At 44.5% G+C, this 25,366-nt stretch overlaps 1 protein-coding gene across 3 annotated transcripts in view; it reads left to right on the forward strand.

The window, feature by feature from the left end:
* Positions 1 to 25,366, forward strand: part of ZNF536 (zinc finger protein 536) — a 641,179-nt gene that overhangs the window by 172,029 nt on the left and 443,784 nt on the right. For all 3 annotated transcript variants that reach the window (XM_089663032.1, XM_089663034.1, XM_089663033.1), the window contains exons 2-3: positions 10,591 to 10,651; positions 11,154 to 11,228. The gene's annotated coding sequence lies outside the window, so the exon portion shown is untranslated. The remainder of the gene's footprint in view (positions 1 to 10,590; positions 10,652 to 11,153; positions 11,229 to 25,366) is intronic.

Genomic DNA, 25,366 nt, shown 5'->3' on the forward strand with positions numbered 1-25,366 from the left:
AAAGACTTTTTCAATTGAATTCTCAACACTGTTAATGTGAGCGAGGAGTTGCTTATTAAAGAGACAGGAGGAGAGGAGACCTGGAGGTGCTTTTTATCGCCACTCCGAAGAATAAACCTCATTCGGGTTCAGAGCCAGGTCTGTCAACTGCTGGCGGCCGAAGGGTTGATGATACCGGGCAACCAGGCTTGGGATCCGGTCCGTGGGGCCTGGTCGCTGACCTCACTTTTCTCAGCTGTGGTTAGACAATAAAGTCTGGTCGCAGAGCCAACCCCCAGACTGCTGATTGGATAATGAAAAAAAAAAAGAGCCAAACCCCCCCCAGCCTGCTGATTGGACAATGAAAAAAGAGAGCCAACCCCCAGACTGCTGATTGGACAATGAAGAAAGAGAGCCAACCCCCACACTGCTGATTGGACAATGAAAAAAGAGAGCCAACCGCCAGACTACTGACTGGACAATAAAAAAAAAAAAAAGCCAACGCCCAGCCTGCTGATTGGACAATGAAAAAAGAAAAGAGCCAACCCCCAGACTGCTGATTGGACAATGAAAAAAGAAAAGAGCCAACCCGCAGACTGCTGATTGGACAATGAAAAAAAAAAAGAACCAATGCTCAGCCTGCTGATGCTGATTGGACAATGAAAAAAAAAGAGCCAACTTGCAGACTGCTGATTGGACAATGAAAAAAAAAAGAGCCAATGCCCAGCCTGCTGACTGGACAATGAAAAAAAAGCCAACCAACAGACTGCTGATTGGACAATGAAAAAAAAACAGCCAACGCCAAGCCTGCTGATTGGACAATGAAAAAAAAACAGCCAACAGCCGGTCTGCTGATTGGACAATGAAAAAAAAGAGCCAACCCCTAGTCTGCTGATTGGATAATGAAAAAAATAGCCAACCCCCAGACTGCTGATTGGACAATGAAAAAAAAGAGACAACACCCGGTCTGCTGATTGGACAATTAAAAAAAAGAGCCAGCCCCCAGACTGCTGATTGGACAATGACAAAAAAGAGCCAACCCCCAGACTGCTGATTGGACAATGAAAAAAAAAGAGCCAACACCCGGTCTGCTGATTGGACAATTAAAAAAAAGAGCCAACCCCCAGACTGCTGATTGGATAATGACAAAAAAAGAGCCAACCCTCAGACTGCTGATTGGACAATGAAAAAAAAGAGCCAACCCCCAGACTGCTGATTGGACAATGAAAATAAAAAGCCAATGCCCAGACCGCCGATTGGAGAATGAAAAAAAGAAGCCAATGCCCAGACTGCTGATTAGACAATGGAAAAAAAAGAGCCAACCCCCATCCTGCCGATTGGACATTGAAAAAAAAAGCCAACACCCAGACCTTTGATTGGACAATGAACAAAAAAGAGCCAACCCCCAGACTGCTGACTGGACAATGAAAAAAAAAAAACAACACCCAGTGGTCACAGAGCCAATCCCAAGGCTGCTGGTTGGACAATGAAAGAAAAGAATTTGTCATTCTGTTTAGCCAGTTTTGTGAAGCAACCTGATCGCTGACCTCGCTTTTCTCAACTGCAGTTAAGCAATAAAGTCTTTCCACAGAGCCAACAGCCAGCCTGCTGATTGGACAATGAAAGAAAAAAGGATTTGTAATTCTGTCTGGCCAGTCTTGTGAACCAGAAAGCACACCCTGATCACTGACCTCACTTTTCTCAGCTGCAGTTCAGCAATAAAGTCTGGTCACAGAACCAACCTCCAGCCTGCTGATTGGACAATGAAAGAAAAGGATTTGCTATTTTGTTTTGCCAGCCTTGCAAACCAGACAGCACAGACTGGTCTCTGACCTCACTTTTGTCAACAACAGTTAAGTAACAACATCTGGTCACAGAGCCAACCCCCGACCTGATGATTGGACAAAGAAAGAAGGGAGTTTGTAATTCTGTTTAGCCAGTCTTGCGAACCAGACAACACACCCTGGTCACTGACCTCACTTTTCCCAGCTGAATTTATGCAATAAAGTCTGGTCACAGAGCCAATTCCTGGCCTGCTGATTGGACAATGAAGGAACAGCACTGCACTGATGAGGTAAAGCATGATGAAACAAGAAATACGGAGTGGATATACAGATTTCTAGACTGCTGCATCAGCTAAAGGATTTGCGATGCTGTTTAGCTAGTCTCACAATCCAGACAGCACAGCCAAAGGGTTAAGCTCACTTTTTTAACTGCACCTAAGCAGTAAAGTCTCCTCCCGGACCTATTTCCAGTCTGCTGGTTGGGCAGTGAAGGAGCAGCACTAAGGATTGACCATTATGAGGCTCCCCCTGCTCTCCTGCATGTAAGCTGCCAGTGTTAGACTTAAAGCACTACGCAATGTAGAAGAGTTTGCAGTCTGTGATCATGTTTTATATACACACTAGATATGTGTGCAACATGAATCCTGGCCAGAAAGATGAACTCTAAACACATGCGTGTTACAGAAAAGAACAAAACAGGGCACCTGGGGCGGACCGACAACTTATGGGGCCCCCAGGGAATAGGGATCATGGGGCCTCTGTGTCCTCACCCACGCTCAAACCACACCCTATAAAAGCCTATGAAAGATACCAGGGGCATCTCATGGGGCCCCCTACTGACCCTGGACCCTCGGGCAGTGCCCAAGCACCTGAATGGTCAGTCCGCCCCTGCAGGGCACACTCTCCTCGAGCATTACCAGGATAATATGAAATGTATTATACAAATACAAATGCATACTCAGAAGCCTAAAAAGTCATAAAAACAGAGACAAGGAGTCAAAGGATGCCAGTCGTGGACAGCATAGGTCCTCGGGTAAAGGACTAACGCGTTTCGGGAGTCAAACTCCCTTCCTCAGAGCCGCTTATGGTGGCAGGCAGTACAATGGGTGCTTTATCGTGCATTAACACAATGCAAAGGTGTGAACGGGCCAAAGGACTCTTATCGTTGCATTTCTGCTTGATGCGTTTTGCCTTGAAACTGGTGGAAAGGCATCAAAATGCATTGCAATGCATGTATTGAGACCTGCAACAATGCATGTCAATGCGGCATAACGCATATATGCACCATGACATGTGTCAACGCACATTGATGTATGTTATGGAAGTTGGGACTTCCCATACAACTCTTGCAATCTATTAAGATGGACAGCAACACAAGTTAACACATCAAGAAGAACATATTCACCATGACACCATAACATTTGTCAAGGCGCATTGATATCCATTATGGCATGCGTTGACATCCAATACAATGCATTGCAATGCATGTTGAATATGCATGCATCTGTCCAGTCTGAACCCAAAAGTTTGCTAGTGTTGTCCAGCTAAAGAGCTGAGGGCAGGGGACTCCCTGCTTCGTTCTGCAGCTGCATGTAGAGAAGAGGATGGGGATGCTTGTGACATCTTTGACCTAATATGGCTATTCAAGTTCATTGACCTTGACCTCATATGGCCATGTGCCCATATTAGGTTGATGATGTCATAAGCACCCTCGCCCCTGTGTGCATGTTCACTGTGGGGAAGAACAAAAAAGAAAAAAGAAGCGCACCAACCTTGCGCATTACCTCAGTAACCAAAATTTATTAAATAAAAGAATGGTACTCACAAACAGCGAATAAAAACAGGCATGTCAGTCCTCAAAGGGACTTTAAAGGCAAGATGAAAATGCGAATCCCATCATGGAGGAAGCCACTCAGTACAGCTGACGCGTTTCGAAGGACAAGCCTTCTTCCTCAGAGCTCACTGTGGAGCAGAGCGGGGAATCTCCCGTCCGGCAGCTCATTGGCAGTTCAGCAATAATAGCTAACTTCCTAGTTTGGACAAATTTGGGTTCAGACTGAATCCAAGATCATCACTAGTGACAATGTGCCTCATTGTACTCCCTGGATGGTATTGGGAATCTGTAGTGGGAGTGTCTTGGGCTGCTACCTGGATGGTAGTGGGAATCTGTGGTGGGAGTGTCTTGGGCTGCTACCTGGATGGTAGTGGGAATCTGTGGTGGGAGTGTTTTGTACTGCTCACTGGATGGTTTTGGGGATCTGTAGTGGGAGCATCTTGGGCTGCTAGCTGGATGGTAGTGGGGATCTGTAGTGGGAGCATCTTGGGCTGGTTGCTGGATGGTAGTGGGAATCTGTAGTGGGAGCATCTTGGGCTGCTCCCTGGATGGTAGTGGGAATCTGTAGTGGGAGCATCTTGGGCTGGTTGCTGGATGGTAATGGGAATATGTAGTGGAAGCGTCTTGGACTGCTCGCTGGATGGTAGTGGGAATCTGTAGTGGGAGCATCTTGGGCTGCTCCCTGGATGGTAGTGGGAATCTGTAGTGGGAGCTTCTTGGGCTGCTCCCTGGATGGTAATGGACATATGTAGTGGGAGCATCTTGAGCTGCTCACTGGATGGTATTGGGAATCTGTAGTGGGAGCATCTTGGGCTGGTTGCTGGATGGTAATGGGAATATGTAGTGGGAGCGTCTTGGACTGCTCGCTGGATGGTAGTGGGAATCTGTAGTGGGAGCATCTTGGGCTGTTCACTGGACGGTAGTGGGAATCTGTAGTGGGAGCATCTTGGGCTGCTCCTTGAATGGTAGTGGGAATCTATAGTGGAAGCGTCTTGGACTATTCACTGGATGGTAGAGGGGAATCTGTAGTGGGAGAATCTTGGACTGGTTGCTGGATGGTAATGGGAATCTGTAGTGGGAGAATCTTGGACTGGTTGCTGGATGGTAATGGGAATTTGTAGTGGGAGAATCTTGGACTGCTCACTGGATGGTAGTGGGAATCTATAGTGGGATCGTCTTGGACTGCTCGCTGGATGGTAGTGGGAATATGTAGTAGAAGCATCTTGGGCTGCTTGCTGGATGGTAATGGGAATATGTAGTGGGAGCATCTTGAGCTGCTTGCTGGATGGTAATGGGAATCTGTAGTGGGAGCATCTTGAGCTGCTCCCTGAATGGTAGATGGAATCTATAGTGGGAGCATCTTAGGCTGCTTGGATAGTAGAGGGAATCTATATTGGTGATGTGAATTTTGAGCCTCTGGACCTTATGTATGTATGACCCTTTATGAGACTGGATAGGATTCAGGTTAGGAATATCCCTTTAGGGAGCTATCTACATATGTGAGGGTTGGTGCTCATAGATTCCTGTGAGGGGAGTTAATCCTGGGTTAGGTGGAGGAAGACTATGTTGTGATTCTTTAATATGATTTTAATAGCTGCCAGAATGAGTGATCATGGGGGGAGGGGGGTTTTCCATAAAGTCTCATTTTTCCTGAGGAAAAATATACCATGAAAACGCATTGGGACAAGAAGATTTGTATCCAATATGGATGTTGATCGCTGGATATATGCAGCTTAAAAATATGACTTTATGTATAATTTTAAAATGTGTCTGAATAAATCAAGTCTTTTATAAATGTATGAGTTGTTACATAGAACGCCTTTAAAGTCCCTTCCAAACTTTCTGTGTTCATGGGGCGTCAGCGTGCATTGACATGCGCTTCCCTTGATTTCAATAAAAAAATAATCAACTGGAAATGCTGTTACTGACAGAATCTTCGAGTAAGAAACTTTCCAACAGATTAACAAAACAAATATTTACTTAAGAGAACTCTATAAAGCAAAACGTGACACCACAAAAAAGATTTTGGGTTACCAAATAGGCAGATTAAAAATGTGACAGGTTCTCTTTAAGTCGCTCTGTCATTCAGAGCTCCCCTTTGGGTGTACCGGCTAGCAGGTTGCACTGAGACTTTTTCGTCCCTCGGTTCTCAACCTTCAGATCCGGCACCCGAAGGTCATTTAAGCAGCGGCTGAACTGTACCAGGACACGGGCCCCCGGCACCGGCGGGGCATTTAAGCGTGGATTTATTCCAACGTTGATTGGAAAGTGTAGTGAGTGATTTGAGACCCATAACCCAGGTAGCATGCTGTCATAATTAGGGGGTTGAGTTATTTAACACGATACGGCAAGACGCGGCAAATTAGACTGACTGGGCATGAAGTACACATTTGGGTATTTCTTCACCAGCGATCGACATCCAGACAAAATGATTCTAAAGATGTCTTCCAGTAATCAAACCAGCGCCTTCCCGGCGTAGTCCCAGCAAATCCTCATTTTTTTTTTCAGCGGTATTTTGGATCTCTTTTTTTTTCTTTTTTGGCTTTCACTAGTTCCCATAGTTGCCCCTATGATTGTGTCATTGCATCCTCCTTCCCCGAGACTTGCCGTGTTCATTCAATAAGAACAGTACATTTTTTTTTTCTTTTGTTATTTGATTTTAAATGGATGCGATGGTGAAACGTCCCCGGTTTTTTTCACATCATTGTCCGCAAGGATGAGGATTAATAACCTCCTCATTGCGATGAAATTACAGGCTTCATCATAATTCGCAGAAGAGGGGACATCATTTGCAGAAGGCCCGGGTCTATTTAGGTCTATTTAGTTTTGCATAATCAGGCAGCCGACAGGAGTTCGCGCAGTCTCCGCCGCTGGTGATTACCAATGAGTTTGAATTGGATTTTGGGCTGGAAGAATTGTAGATTTCGCATCTTTAGTACAAGTGGCGCTAATTGGACGCAATGCTGTAACCTGCTTAGTGCACTCTGCAAAGATTCTGCCAAAGCGGGCTTGATGAGGGAGCGTCACCTAATGCAACCAATTAGAGGGTTTCACACAATGTCCCAGTGAAACTTAGAAGACTTTTCATTGGTGGAGCATGGGTACACAGACATGGCGGCATCTCTATCATTTGTTAGCTGAAGTGATGTCATAACAAGACTTCTAATACTGATATATAATCACTTATGAAATAAATGTGGGGGTAACATGGAAGAGGGGGAGGGGTAAGCATGACTATCCAAATTATCTTTATCCATCAGTATCTATCTATCTATCTATCTATCTATCTATCTATCATCTATCTATCTATTATCTATCTATTATCTATCTATCTATCTATCATCTATCTATCTGTTATCTATCTATCTATCTATCTATCTATCTATCTATCTATCTATTATCTATCTATCTATCTATCTATCTATCTATCTATCTATCTATCTATCTATTATCTATCTATCTATCTATCTATCTATCTATCTATCTATCTATCTATCTATCATCTATCTATCTATCTATTATCTATCTATCTATCTATCATCTATCTATCTATCTATTATCTATCTATCTATCTATCTATCTATCTATCTATCTATCTATCTATCTATTTATCTATCTACTGTATATATAGTTACCAAAGTTACAAGGATTGGCTAACATGGAAAGGACATCCTCTTAGTCAAGAAATAATGGAATCTTATGTAATTTTTTTTTTAGAACTTTATAGAAATGTATATATATTTTTTTTCTAGGAATTAAATTCTATTTCTTTCTTTCTTTCTTTCTTTCTTTCTTTCTTTCTTTCTTTCTTTCTTTCTTTCTATCTATCTATCTATCTTACACTATCTCTGACAGCCTCATCTGGCATTGGGGGGGGGGGGGATATTTCTCAGCCATTTTGCTCTTTTTCTTTCTTTCTTTCTTTCTTTCTTTCTTTCTTTCTTTCTTTCTTTCTTTCTTTCTTTCTCTCTTTCTCTCTTTCTCTCTTTCTCTCTTTCTCTCTTTCTCTCTTTCTCTCTCCCTTTCTTTCTTTCTTTCTTTCTTTCTTTCTTTCTTTTCCTCTCTCTCTCTCTCTCTCTCTCTCTCTCTTTTTTCTCTCTCTCTCTCTCTCTCTTTCTTTCTTTCTTTCTTTCTTTCTTTCTTTCTTTCTTTCTTTCTTTCTATCTATCTATCTATCTATCTTACACTACCTCTGACAGCCTCATAAGGCATTGGGGGGGGGGGGGGGGGATATTTCTCAGCCATTTTGCTCTTTTTCTTTCTTTCTTTCTTTCTTTCTTTCTTTCTTTCTTTCTTTCTTTCTTTCTCTCTTTCTCTCTTTCTCTCTCCCTTTCTTTCTTTCTTTCTTTCTTTCTTTTCCTCTCTCTCTCTCTCTCTCTCTCTCTCTCTTTCTTTCTCTCTCTCTCTCTCTCTTTCTTTCTTTCTTTCTTTCTTTCTCTCTCTCTCTTTCTTTCTTTCTTTCTCTTTCTTTCTTCCCCCGTCTATCATCTATATAACTTACACTATCACTTACACTATCTCTCTATCTCTGATGACCTCAGAAGGTATATTGGGGGATATTTGTTAGCCCTCGGATATTTTGCTCTGGGTGGATGTCTATTGCCTTCCAGTGATCTTTTAATCAGTAGAGCATTTGAATAATCTTTGCTATATAAATAGCAGTTTTGACTGGTTACGACCGGATGCTAAGAAACGATGGATGTTTTATGAATGTTTTATAAGTCAATTAAAATAGCTCCAAGAACTAGTTATGTCCAATGAAGAATGAAATGCCCATCCTGTCGAGCAGACGAGGCCGTGGATGAGGATGTGAAGTCACAGGGAAGTCAGACTGCCATTGGGGGGGTGTCTAAAGTCTAAAATAGGCAAAAAACATTGGTCAGTGAGGTTCATTCATATTCAGTCCTGAGACAGCAGGAAGGAGGAAAAGGAGGTGGGACAGAAGGAAGGAGGAAATGAGGAAAGGAAGGAAGGAAGTGAAAGAAAGAAAGAGAATGAAGGAGGAAATGAGGAAAGAAAGAAGGAAAGAAAGAAGGAAAGAGAAGGAAAGGAAGAAGGAAAGAGAAGGAAAGAAAGAAAGAAAAAGAAAGAGAAGGAAAGAAAGAAGAAATGAAGGAGGAAGGGTCAAAAAGGGCTAATAAAAATTGGTCAGTGAGGTGCTGGTATTCATACTCAAACCTAAGACAGAAAGAAGGAGGAAACGAAGGAAGGAGGGACTAAAGGTAAAAAGGACAGAAGGAATGAAGGAGCGAAGAAAGGAAGGAAGAAAGTAGGAAAGGAAGGGAGGAGGAAAGAAGGGAAGTAAAGAAGGAAGGAGGAAAGAAGCGAAGGAAGGAAGAAAAGAAGGAAGGAGGGAAGGAAGGAAGAAAAAAAAGGAAGAAAGGAGGAAAGGAAGGAAGAAAAGAAATAAGGAAGCAAAGAATGAAGGAGAAAAGGAGCAAAGAAAGGAAGGAGGAAAGAAAAGAAGTAGGGAAAGAAGAATGTAGCAAAATGGGAAAGAAAGAAGACAGGAGAGAAGGAAGGGAGAAAAAGTTACACTATATTGCCGAAAGTATTGGGACGCATGCTTTTAAACATACATGAACTTTAATGGTATCACAATCTTAGGGTCAATAATAAGTTGGCCCCGCCCTTTGCAGCTATAACAGCTTCAACTCTTCTGGGAAGGCCGTCCACAAGGTTTATGAGGGTGTCTATGGGAAGGTTGGACCATTCTTCCAGAAGCACATTTGTCAGGTCAGGCACTGATGTCGGGGGAGGAGGCCTGGCTCGCAGTCTCCGCTCTAATTCATCCCAAAGGTGTTCTATGGGGTTGAGGTCAGGACTGTGTGCAGGACAGTCAAGTTCCTCCACCCCAAACTGGCTCCTCCATGTCTTTATGGACCTTGCTTTGTGCACTGGTGTGCAGTCATGTTGGAACAGGAAGGAGGCACCCCCAAACTCTTCCCTCAAAGTTGGGAGCATGAAAATGTCCAAAATGTCTTGGTATGCTGACGCCTTAAGAGTTCCCTTCACTGGAACTAGGGGGCTGAGCCCAACCCCTGAAAAATAATCCCACACCATAATCCCCCGTCCACCAAACCTTACACTTGGCACAATGCAGTCAGGAAAGTACTGTTCTCCAGGCAACTGTCAAACCTAGATACGCCCATCGGATTGCTGGACAGAGAAGCGTGATTCGTCACACCAGAGAACATGTCTTCACTGCTCTAGAGTCCAGTGGCGGCGTGCTTTACACCACTGCATCCAACGCTTTGCATTGCACTTGGTGATGTAAGGTTTGGATGCAGCTGCTCGGCCATGGAAACCCATTCCATGAAGCTCTCTACACTCTGTTGTTGGGCTCATCTGAAGGCCACACCAAGTTTGGAGGTCTTTAGCTATTGACTCTGCAGACAGTTGACGACTTCTGCGCACTGTGCGCTTCAGCATGCGCTGACCCCTCCCTGTCATGTGACGTGGCCTACCACTTGGTGGCTGAGTTGCTGTTGTTCCCAGTGGCTTCCACTTTGTTATAATCCCACTAACAGTTGAGCGTGGAATATTTAGTAGCCAGGAAATGTCACGGATGGGCTTATTGCACAGGTGACCACCTATCACGGGACCACGCTTGGAGTCACTGAGCTCCTGAGAGCGACCCATTCTTTCACAAGTGTTTGTAGAAGCAGTCTGCATGCCTAGGTGCTTGATTTTATACCCCTGTGGCCATGGAGGTGATTGAACCACCTGAATCCAATGATGTGGAGGGGGGGCCCAATACTTTTGACAATATAGTGTATCTTTAAAGCAAAAAAACAATATAAATGGTAATTTGGTAGCCTTACTAATGAAAAGAAACCTGGAAATGTCTGGTGACAGAATCCCTTTAGCACACATTGCTCTATAATATGTTGGTGATTTATTAGTAATAGATAATAATAACGGAAGGTATTTTTTGTTTGGTTAGTACTTCATTCATATTCATTTGTTGACTTTTTTTTTTTTCCATTATAGAACCAGTTAAAGGTCTGCCTATGGCTCCATCCATCTACTAGATCTGAATCCAGTGGTCTAGGTGAGTGTGCAGCACCATTATAATAATGTAATCATATTTATTCAGTATTATTTTTAAAATTGTAGTATTTCAAATATATGTCAATATATTTGGGAAGAATATTTTTAAAATATATTTTTCTTCCATGTGGGTGGGCTTGAGCAACCAATTGCCCACCTATGTAAGAGCAGAGGGCGATCTTTTTCCTTGTGTAAGCTCCAATACTCAGCATACACATGGCCTTTTAGTCTGGCCTCTGGTAGGCCAAGAAAGCAGTGGGGAAAAGTTGGTATCAGCAAGAGCGGGGCAGGTTATCCAGGAGAATATGTCAACTGGCCCTCAATGGGGCTCCAGGAAAGAGAACCTGTCATTTCTCCCTGTATGGCAAAGTAGGGGTTTAGTACTAACTTCCTATTGATTCCTGTTTCTTAGAAAGAGATAAATCTTGAAACCCAATGACTGTAAATCACACCTTTCCCCATCCATTAATACTATTAAGATGCATCTCCCATCTCTCCTGCAGTATGAATGTTGGCCTTCTCCCTGCACCCCAGCCGAACTGAACTGAATCTGTGATTCTGCAGATGTACAGTACTGGGTGAGTTGAATATGTTACCACTGAAGGTGGTTTATTTTTCGATGTATGGAAATAAGTATTGATTTGTCTTAGTTCTAAGGTAAAATCCTTCTTAAAAATGGTTGCGAATTGATTTGCTGGATGCAAGAGGCTTCTTTTTGTACAGCCGGTTTTCATATTCGGAGCACCAAGTGGCAGCTGATGAGTGGTGGTCATGGGATCTGTTACAACTGGCCATAGGATGGCAGGTCATCTGACTAATACATGAGAGATCATGTGACCTGTAAAAAGGGGAATGGGAGATTGTGTACCGCATAGGTGATTACAAGAGTCACTTCATGAGAAAGTGGCAGTTGACAGGAAATGCCATGGCAATTCATCTCTAGCAATCACTACATGTGCAGCCGCATGTGGCAGTGATCAAGTGCAAAAATTTGGATCATTGTACAACCGTAGCAATTACTCAATACTGTAGTCTACATGCCATTGTTCCATATATGTAGTGATCCCTATTGATTAATTGTGGGGTGATCATTGGTGCTGTAGCAAACGCCCGCATTAAAGGCAAATTGAACCCTCGCTTTATTGAAGTCAGGCTGCATATACAGTTAATAGTATGCTAATTCTGCAGCATGGGTTAGAATGGCCAGCATATAGGAGGGTGCAACAGCCTGGCTCTAAAGCAGTCTGACGCCCCCTGAATACTGCTCTGTTCAACATCACTCTTACTACCTGAGCAGCATTGATAATTGGAGCAGTGTTCTGTAGGCATGGGGAGGGAGGTTACAATAGCCGGTGCTGGCAGCACATAGGAAAGTCAGACTGCTGCTCTCACACAGTGCAATAGCTTGGCTTTTAAGCATTCTATTGCCCCACTGAACACTGCTGTAATCAACACCACTCTTACTACCTGAGCAGCATTGTTGATTGGAGCAGTGTTCAGTGGGCACGCGAAGGGAGGTTAAAAAAGCCTGTGCTAGCAGCAGATAGGAAAAGCAAACTGCTGTCTTACACAATGCAACGGCCTGGCTCTCAAAGAGGCTGGCGCTTTCCCTGAACACTGTTCTAATCAACACCACTCTTGCTACCTGGGCAGTGCCGTTATTGGAGCAGTGTTTAGAAGGCATCAGGGGTGGGGCTGAAGGATGGGGTTGAAATAACTTGTGCTGTCAGCATGTAGGAGAGTCAGACTGCTGTTCTCACACAGTGCAATGGCCTGGCTTTCACGCATTCTGTTGCCCCACCAAAAACTGCTGCAGTCAATACCACTCTTTCTACCTGAGCAGCACTGGTAATTGGAGCAGTGTTTAGAAGGCATCAGGGGAGGGTCTGAAGGATGGGGTTGAAATAACCTGTGCTGACAGCACATAGGAGAGTCAGACTGCTGCTCTCACACAGTGCAATAGCTTGGATTTCAAGCATTCTGGTGCCCCACGGAACACTGCTGTAATCAACACCGCTCTTAATACCTGAGCAGCATTGGAGCAGTGTTCAGTGGGCACGGGGAGGGAGGTTACAATAGCCTGTGCTAGCAGCACATAGGAAAGTCACACTGCTGCTCCCACAAAGTGCAACGGCCTGGCTCTCAAACAGTCTGGCGCTCTATCTGAACACTGTTCTAATCAACACCACTCTTGCTACCTGGGCAGTGCTGTTATTGGAGCAGTGTTTAGAAGGCATCAGGGGAGGGTCTGAAGGATGGGGTTGAAATAACCTGTGCTGACAGCACATAGGAGAGTCAGACTGCTGCTCTCACACAGTGCAATAGCTTGGCTTTCACGCATTCTGTTGCCCCACCGAACACTGTTGTAATCAACACCACTCTTGCTACCTGGGCAGTGCTGTTAATTGCAGCATTATTAAGAAGGGGTGGGGGTGAAGGATGGGGTTCAAATGGCTTGTGCTGACAGCATGTAGGAGAGTCGGGCTGCTGCTCTCACAGGCAATGCAGCCACCCAACACTCAGGCAGTCTAATATGCGCCTCTGAATACGGATCTAATGGACATCACTCTTCCTCCCCAAACAGTGCTGTTGATTGATTGGTTGCAGATTGTGGTTGAGCAAGCAATGTATTGGAGGGAGGGTGTGTTGGACGGCTGGAGAGCTGTGCCGCTGCTTTGTGAGAGGATTGGTCCAACTTCCCTGAGTGCTCTTAGCACAGGCTATTTTAACCCTTGCTGCAGCACTTAATGTGGACACAAATTTAAAAACTCCAGCATATTAATTAATGTAAAAAAAACAAAAAAAAAAAAAAATCAAGCATCAGTTGATGACAAATCTGACCCAATACCTTCATTGCTTTTCTACGTCTTCCATGTGCCAGAGATTGGCAGTTGATACCACACATTGACAGGAGTGCAGCTCAGTGCACCCCTGGATTGATTGGTGGCCTATATTTACCACCAGATATCAGTCGAGGAGCAGCTATTAGCTCGATAGGCTCTGAGGAAGAGGATAAGTCCTCGAAACGCGTCAGTTCTAGATGTTCCCTTGTTTCTGTACACTGTGATACTTAGTTTGTGCTGTACCAAAAGAGATGTATTTGCACCTTTTATGACATTGTGAGTATAATAATTACCTTTTTTTTACAATAAATTCACTATTTTAACCCCTTCCCCTCCTGAGGATTTACTCCCCTTAATGACCAGGTAATTTTTTGCGTTACGGCGCTGTGTTACTATAACTGACAATTGCACGGTCATGCAACGCTGCACCCAAATGAAATTTACGTCCTTTTTTCCCCACAAATTGAGCTTTCTTTTGGTGGTATTTGATCACCTGTGCTTTTTTTATTTTTTGCGCTATAAGCAAAAAAAAAAAAGACCGGCAATTTTGAGAAAAAAACAATATTTTGGAATTTTTACTATTAAACATGTCCAGTAAAAAAATTCTAAAAAAGCTAATTTTGTCATAAATTTAGGTTAAAATCTATTCTGCTGCTTGTCTGCTAAAAAATAGTCCCAATACGTGTAAATTAATCGGTTTACGTGAACGTTATAGCATTTACAAATGGCAGTATAGATAATGATATTTTTTTTTCTACTAGTCATGGCGGCAATCAGCAACTTTTAGTGGGACTGCGGGACTGCGTGACTTGCGGCAGACATTCTGACACGGGGGGGGCACTAACTTGGTGTCACTGACATCCCCATTGACACCAATACAGTGATCAGTGTTAAAAAAAAAATCACTGACACTGTACTAATGGCACTGGGCAGGAAGGGGTTGATGTGAGGGGCGATCAAAGGGTTAACTGTGTGCTGGGAGTGTTTTACTAGGGGACGGGGTGTTCTTCACTGTAAGCACACTGATCAGGATGGCTGTTCTGTGCACAGCTATACTGAGCCGTGTGCTTGAGCTGACAGGGAGGAAGATTGTAAACAAAACAATCTCCCTCCTCGTCGGAGATGCTCAGTAATCACCGGGCACCGGTGGGTAATTACTGGGCGAAACTCGGTGATTGACATCCGCGGCCACGAATGCTGGCGCGGGTAGGGAGTGCGTGCGTGCCCCCTACCCGGAAACACAGTATGACATATATATACGTGATCCTGCGCACAGCTGCCACCCTGTAGCAGTATATCTGCTATAGGGCGGTCCTGAAGAGGTTAAAGGACTCTACACTTGGCCGGTGCGCCCTCTGTGTGTTTATCGTTACGGCAGTGTTCCTGGACCTCCCCAGTCTTGTGAGGGCAGCAAGGCACAGAATGACGTATATATACGTGACCCTGCGCACAGCTGCTGCCCTGTAGCAGTATATCTACTATAGGGTGGTCCTAAAGCGGTTAAAGGATACTGCACTTGGCCGGTGCGCCCTCTGTGTGTTTATCATTACGGCAGTGTTCCTGGACCTCCCCAGTCTTGTGATGGCAGCATGGCACAGAATGACGTATATATATATATATATATATATATATATACAGTATACAGGATCCTGCGCACAGCTGCCGCCCTGCAGTAGTATATCTGCTATAGGGTGGTCCTGAAGCAGTTAAAGGACACTACACTTGGCCGGCGGGTTCTCTATGTGTTTATCATTACTGCAGTGTTCCTGGACCTCCCCAGTCTTGTGAGGGCAGCGAGGCAAGTGCACCCCATGATGGCCAAGTGTCGGCCAAGTGTCTGACCATAGCCCATTAATGCCCCCGGCCCACTCCCCAAGCGCAGGAAGATTGAAGCGTCCTATTTCTTTGACAGCTCAGTGTATCTTCTCATCTATTAGTGTTTCATTTTGTGCATTTTGCACCATTACATTATCTAAAATAATCATTAACGCCCCCGCTTCTTTGGTGAAATCTTTTTTCTTTTTTTTTTTCTTTTTTTATTGCATTTGTTTAGCTTGTTCAGCTGTTTTCCTATGAAACATCTCAATGATACTTTATTTCCTGGCTAATCCCCTTCAGTATGAAATCCTTCTTTCAGCTCTCAGCATCTTCATCCTTGCTGGCACCTCGCTTCTCCATCTGTCTACACTTCAGCTTGCAGAAGACGCTGCAGCTGGAGCTATCCCGTGCACCTCGACACACACCTCTCCATTAAATCTTTTGTGGGAAAAGCCTTGGCGGTATTTTCAACCTTTGCAGCAGGGTGGCTCGGTGGTTAGCACCATGGTCCAGGCGCCGCTGTAGGTCTTGCATCGGTTGCTGCTACATCACTCACACGGTGGAGTCAGCGGGGTTGATGAGCTACAAAGTAGCAACTGTGCAAATTTAGGGCCCATTTACTTCTTTCTCCATGAGTTAGCATGCGTTATGTTGTGCTTTACCATGCGTTGTGTTAAAGTGGTTCTAAAAGCAGGAGGTTTTTTACCTTCTGCAGCTCCCCTCCCCCACCTTTATACTTACTTGAGCTTGATCTCGATCCAGCGCTGTGCTTGAAAGCAGAGGCTCTCTCCTCTCTTTCCCTCCTCATGGGCTCAGAGACAGCAGCAGGAGCCACTGGCTCTTGCGGCTGTCAATCACAGCCAGTGAGGAGGGGGTGGGGCCAAGCCACGCTTGGTGTGGCAACAGACACACACAGCCGGCTCGGGAGCGAGCACGCACGAGTGCCACCATAGCAAGTGACTTGCTATGGGGACACACATGGGGGGGGGGGAGCCAAGAGCGCCGGTGGGGAACCCCAGAAAAGGAAGTAAGGGTGACATGTTTATTATTTTCAAGAAAAAATAATAGGCTTGGAATCACTTTAAGGTGGTCGATGTAAAATGAACCATGGGTTGCCACATGATACAGCATGCAACAGTGCAGGTATATTTCCAGAGGCGTCCCTAGCATTGGTGACACCCCCTCCGGCGATCCCCGCAGAATGGATCGGATCTGCGGATTGAGCATAATGGATCGGACTCCGATCCACTATGCTCCCCAATCTGCAGATCGGATCCATCCTGCGGGGATCATCGGTTTGCTTTACAACTTACCTTTTCGTGGAGAGGGTCCAGTGTCAACCCGTGCGGTCAGTGTCACCCAGTGTGGGGAGACCAGATATAGTGAATGCAGGGTCTGGGGAGAGCGGATACAGTGAATGCAGGGTCCGGGGAGACCGGATATAGTGAATGCAGGGTCCGGGGAGACCAGATATAGTGAATGCAGGGTCCGGGGAGAGGGGATATAGTGAATTCAGGGTCCGGAGAGAGCGGATATAGTGAATGCAGGGTCCGGGGAGAGCGGATATAGTGAATGCAGGGTAAGGGGAGACCAGATATAGTGAATGCGGGGTCCGGGGAGAGGGGATATAGTGAATGCGGGGTCCGGGGAGAGCAGATATAGTGAATGCAGGGTCCGGGGAGAGCGGATATAGTGAATGCAGGGTCCGGGGAGAGCGGATATAGTGAATGCAGGGTTCGGGGAGACCAGATATAGTGAATGCAGGGTCCGGGGAGAGCAGATATAGTGAATGCAGGGTCTGGGGAGAGCGAATATAGTGAATGCAGGGTCCGGGGAGACCAGATATAGTGAATGCGGGGTCCGGGGAGAGCAGATATAGTGAATGCGGGGTCCGGGGAGAGTGGATATAGTGAATGCGGGGTCCGGGGAGAGCGAATATAGTGAATGTAGGGTCCAGGGAGAGCGGATATAGTGAATGCAGGGTCTGGGGAGAGCGGATGTAGTGAATGCAGGGTCCGGGGAGACCGGATATAGTGCATGCAGGGTCCGGGGAGAGCGGATGTAGTGAATGCAGGGTCCGGGGAGAGCGGATATAGTGAATGCAGGGTCTGGGGAGAGCAGATATAGTGAATGCGGGGTCCGGGGAGAGCGGATATAGTGAATGCAGGGTCTGGGGAGAGCGGATATAGTGAATGCAGGATTCGGGGAGACCAGACATAGTGAATGCAGGGTCCGGGAAGAACGGATGTAGTGAATGCAGGGCCAGGGAACACTTTTAAAAAAATCAAGTCCAGTTCCTGAGGGTTGTACAGTATTTAAACTTCATTCTTCCCCCAAGCTAGTGAAAATCTTGATGTTGTATAAAGCTGTATTTCATTCCCAACCGTATTTTGGAAATTAGAATTGAGCCTTGGAGGCAGAGCCTGTAGAGAACCAGAGATGGTTGCATGTTTGCTGAGCTTCAGAGAGTCTCGTGACTCCTCTTTATTACCCTATCAATGCTACCCTGCAGGTGACTAGGCAGGGTGGCAGCAACAAGGAAAGCATTCTCCCTGGCACCTAAGTCCTTTCTAGAGTGTATGCGTTATGACAGAATTATGGAGGCTTCCTTTGCTGTCCAGGCACAGCCAGGCATAGAGCATTTTCACATGAAGTCCAGCAATGGCAGTTATCGCTCTTCTTTTATGACAGGTGCCCAAGTGGAGAAAAGTAACTCTTGGACACCGTTCCCAGCTGCTTTGCCCCCCCCCCCCCCACTACTAAGCAAAGGTTAAAACACAGATATAGAGAGTATAGAATCCATGCCCATTTCACCCATGAGTGGTGATTGGCTGTTTAGTCACCCAGCATAATCACATGGGGACATAGAGACTGTCCACAGCCAATTCAGGACTGCAGTTTGTCTAGAAAGTCCTCTCTTCTGTCCAGCAGGAGGACTACATGGCAGGGGAGCAAAGCAATATGCAAGAAGGACACCAGTTAAAGAGGAACTTAATATTTTTTTTTCTTCCCCTCTTACGTTGACTGCTGGGTTGTCCTCAAAAAAACACATGCCTAATGAATTCATTATTGTTTGATGTAACCTACTTCTCTGCCACTGCACAACCCTACGCGTTTCGTCACCAAGACACGTGACTTCCTCAGGGGGATCATTGTTTGCATGATGTCTTGTTTATGTTTGTTATTCAAAATAATCATTGCGCAAGCAAAACACCGGTTAACGTATAGTGATACAACAATTAGTTTTTTGGTTAACTTGTGCATGTGTCAGGGCTCCAGGGTATGACCAGAGGTATGTGAACTGACGCAGGGAAACGCAGGCTTCAGATATGATATAAACAATATAATTTATTAACACTAACAATACATAAACGCAGTGCAATACTAAAACATAACACAGTGCAAACGAACCAAACCAAACCACCCACAGATAATACATACAATGCAAGCGTCGTCAGGCAGGCCGGGTCAATAACAATCGGGCAGGTAGGAACAGGGGGTCAGGCAGAGAATGGTCGGGGTCACAAGCCAGGGATCAAACAGGAGAAGTCAGCAGAGGTCCGGATCAGGCAGGGTCAGCAACGAATCAGTCAGACAGAGACAGGAACAGGAACAGGAATGCAGGTAACAAGATACAGGAAAAACACACACCAAGGCAGAGACTGCAGGTCTGGCCATCCCTTAAATACACCTGCATGATCAGCTTCAGGTGTTTGGCTGGCTGCAGGGTTGAGTCTCTGATTGCTGGGAGCACCCGCTGGCCAGCCCTGGTACTGTAGCCCACAAGGCAGGTGAGTCCCACCATTACTGGCAAGTCCCTTTCTGACAGCATGTGTACAGGAGATAGATCTGTAGCCTCAGAAAGAGATACATGAATATCTCAGGAGGCTTCAGGTGGGAGGCATGTTATTCTCACCTAGTGAGAAAGCGGTTCCTGCAAAAAGTTTTTTTTAAACTTTGAACGTCCAATTATGTAACGGGAGGTGGATGAAAAGCGATTAAAGCGCCCCAGTTGTACTTGTCGCAGACGGTGTGCAGGTTCTCTTTAAGAGGGAATCCTAAAGCAGCATTCATTTCACAGTGGAGAAGTCCTTTAAAACATTTTTTTTTTCCTTAAGCACTCCGCTCTTACAGACAATTACCTCCTACCTGACACGCGGTTAATCTCAAAGCAGCAAACTCATTACGTGCTCGGTTCAGGCGTCTCCCTCTAAGTTAACACGTCCGCTAAACGCTGTCAGTTCCGCCGAGACGTTTCAGTTAGGCTTGAAATCTGGATGAAGAGAGGCACTCGACGCCGCGATCAAACGCCGCAGGAGGGAAGACGTATATATTTATCTATACGTCGACCCTCAGCCGCCCGGGACTGAGAGTCGGCGGTGGAATCGCAGAGAGGGAATTTTAATGCTGTCACATCACAGAATGTCACCCCGCTAAAGAGATTCCGCCGCCGCCGCCGCTGCTGCTTCGCCCTGATAGCATTATGCGTTGCAGAAATTAATTTTGCATAGTGCACAATTCACGGGGGCCGATGACCACCTTGTTTAAAAACTGCTTACCTCCCCAGTCTGCGGATTTCCTGAGTCCGTCTCTTTTTTTTTTTTTTTTTTTTTTGTACTTTTGATTTTTTGCCGGGTTTTTATACCGCAGTCAGATTTGAATTTGCTATTTTATTCTCACCTCCTTAGTAAAAAAAAAAAAATCCTTTTATCACACAATGGGTAATTTATATCCATTACAACCCTTTCAATCGTATTCAGCGGGCCTGTCAGTGCCTTTGGCACAGTAATGATTAATGCGATCTAATAATAGGCTGCCATTATAATACCTTAGTAAAACATGTACCAACATCCCATTCACATCCACCAAATTCATAGCTTCCTATAACATTTGCGCTGAAAGACAGGATTACTGTTTTGCAGGGCCCGCTACCCCCTTCTGTCGCTGCGTTAACAAATTAAATTTACCCTCGCAGCTACTTGCGCAATGCTTGTGGGAGTCTGTCCCGGGGTTAAAGGGGATTTCCGACATTATCTATTGTGAACCTCAAAATTATTTAAAAGATAACATTGATGCAGGTGTTGACTGGGGGGAAGTGTAAATGTCACAAAAAAAGGTCAGACAGAAAATAGGCATTTGATACCATAGATAATCTAAAATAAAGAACCATAGCAGGATAGTGAACTTCTAAGGGTTTCCATAGATTTGCCGCTAAGTGATCCATAAACCCAGCAAGAGCTCCATATACCTGGTAAGAAGTCCAAAGATCTAGTAAGGAATCTGTAAGGTATTCTTAGACCTGGTAATGGGTCAAAAGTCCTGGTTTGGGGGCAGTAGACTTGGTTCAAGAACCATATACTTCCTAAGGAGTTCATAGACCTGAAAAGGGTCCGTAGACCTGGTAAGAGGTCTATAGACCTGCTAATGGGATTCATAGACCCGGTAAAGTGACCACAGACCTGTTAAGGGTTAAAACATTCTGGTATGGGGACAGTAGATTTAGTACGGGAATCAGACATGGTAAAGGGTCCATAAACCTGGTAAGGGTACCATAGCCCTGGTAAGGGATTTAAAGACCTGGTAAAGACCTGGTAAGGGGTCAAAAGTCCTAGTAAGGGGGCAGTAGACTTGGTTCAAGAACCATAGACCTCCTAAGGAGTTCATAGACCTGAAAAGGGTCCGTAGACCTGGTAAGAGGTCTATAGATCTGCTAATGGGATTCATAGACCTGGTAAGGGTTAAAACATTCTGGTATGGGGACAGTAGATTTAGTACAGGAATCAGACATGGTAAAGGGTCCATAAACCTGGTAAGGGTTCCATAGCCCTGGTAAGGGATTTAAAGACCTGATAAAGACCTGTAAGGGGTCAAAAGTCCTAGTAAGGGGGCAGTAGACTTGGTTTAGGAACCATAGACCTCCTAAGGAGTTCAAAGACCTGGAAATGGTCCATAGACATGGTAAGAGGTCTAAAGACCTGCTAATGGGGTTCATAGACTGAGTAAAGCGACCATATACTTGGTAAGGGTAAAACAATCTGGTATGGGGACAATAGATTTGGTACAGGAATCATAGACATGGTAAGGGGTCCATAAACCTGGCAAAGGTTCCATAGTCCTGGTAAGGGGTTCAAAGTCCTGGAAAGGGGTTAGAAGTCCTGGTATGCGGGCAGTAGACTTGGTTAATGAACCATAGACCTGCTAAGGGGTTCACAGACCTAGAAAGAGTCCATAGACCTAGTAAGAGGTCCAAAGACCTGGTAAAAGGTTCATAGATTTTCTAAGATGACCATAGACCTGGTAAGGGTTAAAACATTCTGGTATGCATTCAGTTCATTTGGTTCAGGAACTATAGACATGGTAAGGGGTCCATAAACCCGGCAAGGGGTCCATACACCTGGTAAGGGATCCATTGGCCTGTTAAGGGGTTCATAGACTCGGTAAATTGCCATAGACCTGGTAAGGGGCCAAATGTTCTACTATGAGGACAATAGATTTCATAGCAGAAGCATAAACTTGCTAACGGATCCCTAGAACTCGTAAAGGTTCAGTAGGCCTATTAAAGTAACCCTGAGCAGAGTCTGTCTCAGGTCCAAGTGGGTTTTCTGACATTACCTGATGTGAACCTAGGAGGTTTTCATGCTATTACCTTGTCACTGGCTGTCTTCTGCAGCCCCCCCCCACCCCCTTAGTGCTTGCAAAGAGGTCAGTAGTGCTGGTATAGGGATCATAGGCTTGGTATTGGAGCCATAGATCTGCTAAGGGGTTCATAGATCTGCTAAGGGGTCCATTAACCTGGTAAGGGGACCATAGACCTAGTTAAGGAACCATAGATCTAGTAAGGGAACCATACATTTGGTAAAAGATTATTACTCTTTGTACAGGGACTATAGACCTGGTATGGGAACTGTAGACCTTGTATGGGAACCATAGAACTGATAAGGGGAACATAAACCTGGTGAGAGGACCAAAGATCTGATAAGGGAAACATACACCTAGTAAGACTACCATTGTCCTGGTACAGGAGCCATTGACTTGCTAAAGCATTCATTAACTTAATAAGAACAACATAGACCTGGTACTAGAATAGTTGACCTGGATGGATGTGTGTCTCTTTTTTCAACCAGACTAACTATGTAAGGGAACCAAAAGTATGGTAAAATGTCTATATACCCTGGGAGAGAATCAAACCTGGTAAGAGTTTGAAAAGACCTTGTAAAGGCACCAAAGATCTAGTAATGGGGCCATAGACTTATTATAGAAACATAGACCTGGCAAGGGGACAATAGACTTGGTAAGGGGTCCATAGATCTAGTAAGGGACTATAGACTTGGTAAGGGGTCCATAGATCTAGTAAGGGACTATAGACTTGGTAAGGGGTCCATAGATCTAGTAAGGGACTATAGACTTGGTAAGGGGTTCATAGATCTAGTAAGGGACTATAGACTTGGTAAGGGGTCCATAGATCTAGTAAGGGACTATAGACTTGGTAAGGGGTCCATAAATCTAGTAAGGGACTATAGACTTGGTAAGAGAATCACAGACTTGGTAATAGGTCCATAGATCTGCAAAGTTTTCCATAGATCTAGTATGAGGTCTGTGGACCTGGCAATGAATCTTTTGTTACTGCTTTTGCTTTGAGCGGGAATCTGAATATTTAAACCAGTTCATCCAATGGCTGAAATATTTCCAATCTTGGTTTTAGCAAACCGATTTGCTCTCATCTTCTCCTATTCTGTGCTTTCTATTTCATTTCAGCAGCCAGCACCAGTGCTCCCACTGTCATACTAATTTGAAATGTCATCCGGTATGCCATGGATGATGGGTGTTTAATATAAAGAGTGATTACCTACAACACAGTTTTTTTTCAGTTAATCTACACATAAAGTCTACATTTTATTTTAACACTTTGTTTTATTTTATTTTTTCACATTTTTTATCCATTGTCATTGGGAGTCGTATTTACCAATCTATATTTTGTTTTCTTTTGCTTTGGAAGGTTACAGGCTTGTTTTTACTAAAGAACCATCTTTCAGATGAAATAGTATTTAGTAATTCCAGACTCTGCACATTTATATGAATATCTATTTCAGCCCCCTCTTCGGTTTATTATTTTTGAAGCGGCAGAGCTGAGACGATGATTCCTTGCATCCAGAGTCCATTTGTTCTGTGAAATCCATATTTATGTCCTGATTGAGCTGGTATCGAGCTTTCTGTCCTATATTAGTATGTTTTGTTTATGGTCTTCTATGCGCATATCAATTTATCTATTAACCTGGTGTATATATTTTATTATTTTTTGGCCTACACCATAAATAAAACTCGCATTGTCCGTGTACTGGGGAGTATATTGACATTGTCCGCACTTGATTAATCTCAAGGTGAGTGCGCACATGCAGATGAAGTATAAAGGAAATTCAAGGTACCTTTTAATGGTTGTTAAAGGAAAAGTCCATTTTAAAAAAGTGTTTTGTACACCCTAACAATGAACTTTTCTTATTTTCTCCCTTTCGATATGTTGAATATACTAATCAAGCACTGTCTTCAACTCAAACTTGATACCCACAGCCTTCTCTGTGGACTACAGACCACCCACCTTCCCTCATGTTATGAAGGCAAGAAGGAGAGATTATTTTGTGTTCCTAAAACACTTCCTGTCCTAGGGTGATAACACTTCTTTTCTATAGATACAGTGGATGGGCGTTGTCACCCTTGGACAGATGCCTTAGGCTTGGTGCCCTGTTTACTTTATGGTACCATCTTTGGTCACCTCCAGCCTCAGGACATAGCCCTATAGAAGTCTACGGGGCTATAGTGTGCAGGCATGGCCAGGACAGTAAAAACTTGCACCGATGTACTGTGTCCGTCATATTGAAGTAAGTATGCATCTCTGAAGAAGGAGAGGGGTGAGGTTGGGTTGGGTAAGGGGGCAAAAAGGAAAAATCAACTTTGTTTTGTAGTGCTTTTATCTTTTATAGCAAACTTGGCTTTTCAAAGTTTGTAGCCCTGCCATGCAACAATACAACAGGCATCTTCAGATCTCTGGATGTTTTTTCTTAGTTTATTTCTAGATTACCTAGCCTTAAAGTGTATATAGAGGCATATTTTTATAGTTCAGGGTAAAAAGGATTAGACTCTTTGTCGGGTTTTAATTGCTGTATGTGCCAACGATAGGGAGATTCACCCCTTTAATTCTCCTGGAGAGCATTGTAGAAGAATTTTGAGTTGTCACAAGAGCAAGAGGTGAGGGAAAATCCTAAAGTTGGACACCTATTCCGTTGACAACCCTCCAAGACAGAGTTTCTTTCCTTTCTTTCCTTTCCAGCGTAGGAAGGGAAATCTCCACAATGGGACACAGACAGGAAAAAATAACCGGATATAACCCTTGATATACAGTACGTGTCTTCTTTCTAACACCCCCCGGTAGTCATGTGAGAACAAAATGATGCTGCACAATGCCACCGCGCAACAAGTGAAGAGGAATGTAAACTGGCTCAGCCTGGAATCCTCATAAGCCACGCCCCTGAAACATTTCACTCCACCCACCAAAACATATCAAAGGTGTGGTTTAGCAGGAGTCCAAATCTGAGGCCGTTGACATTCCTCTTGTTGAGTAGGTGGTGTGCGGTGTTCTTCTGCTCTCACATGCTTCACTGCTTTCTGGTTTAAGTATCTGACAGCCAGCACCCCTCTAGTACCTCTAGTACCGTGAGACACCAGACTTGTTTATTATCAGAACACCTTGAGCGAACCTATAAGCTGTTACATGGCATTGTGAGTACCCCCCAGTAGCCAATGCTCTTTTCCACTTCCAATGCTTCAGAATGTAGGTGGGCCCTCAGAGTCCTCCCATACAATTCAAGGCTATTGGTTATGCATTGCACTGGATGACATCAGAGAGCTGAGACTGGTTGGGTACCAAAGAGAAAAGGCTTCAAAAGGCGGGACGCATGGAGAAGAGGAAGCCTGCAGGAGCAAGGAATAAGGTAAGTATGATGGTTCTTCAAAAAGTTTCCAGACTTTTTAAAAACTCTATTATATATGTAAAAGTAAGGAAA

This window comes from Staurois parvus, unplaced genomic scaffold (assembly GCF_062004578.1).
Source record: "Staurois parvus isolate SC_StPar_1 unplaced genomic scaffold, SC_StPar_1.0 ptg001614l, whole genome shotgun sequence".
NCBI lineage: Eukaryota > Metazoa > Chordata > Amphibia > Anura > Ranidae > Staurois > Staurois parvus.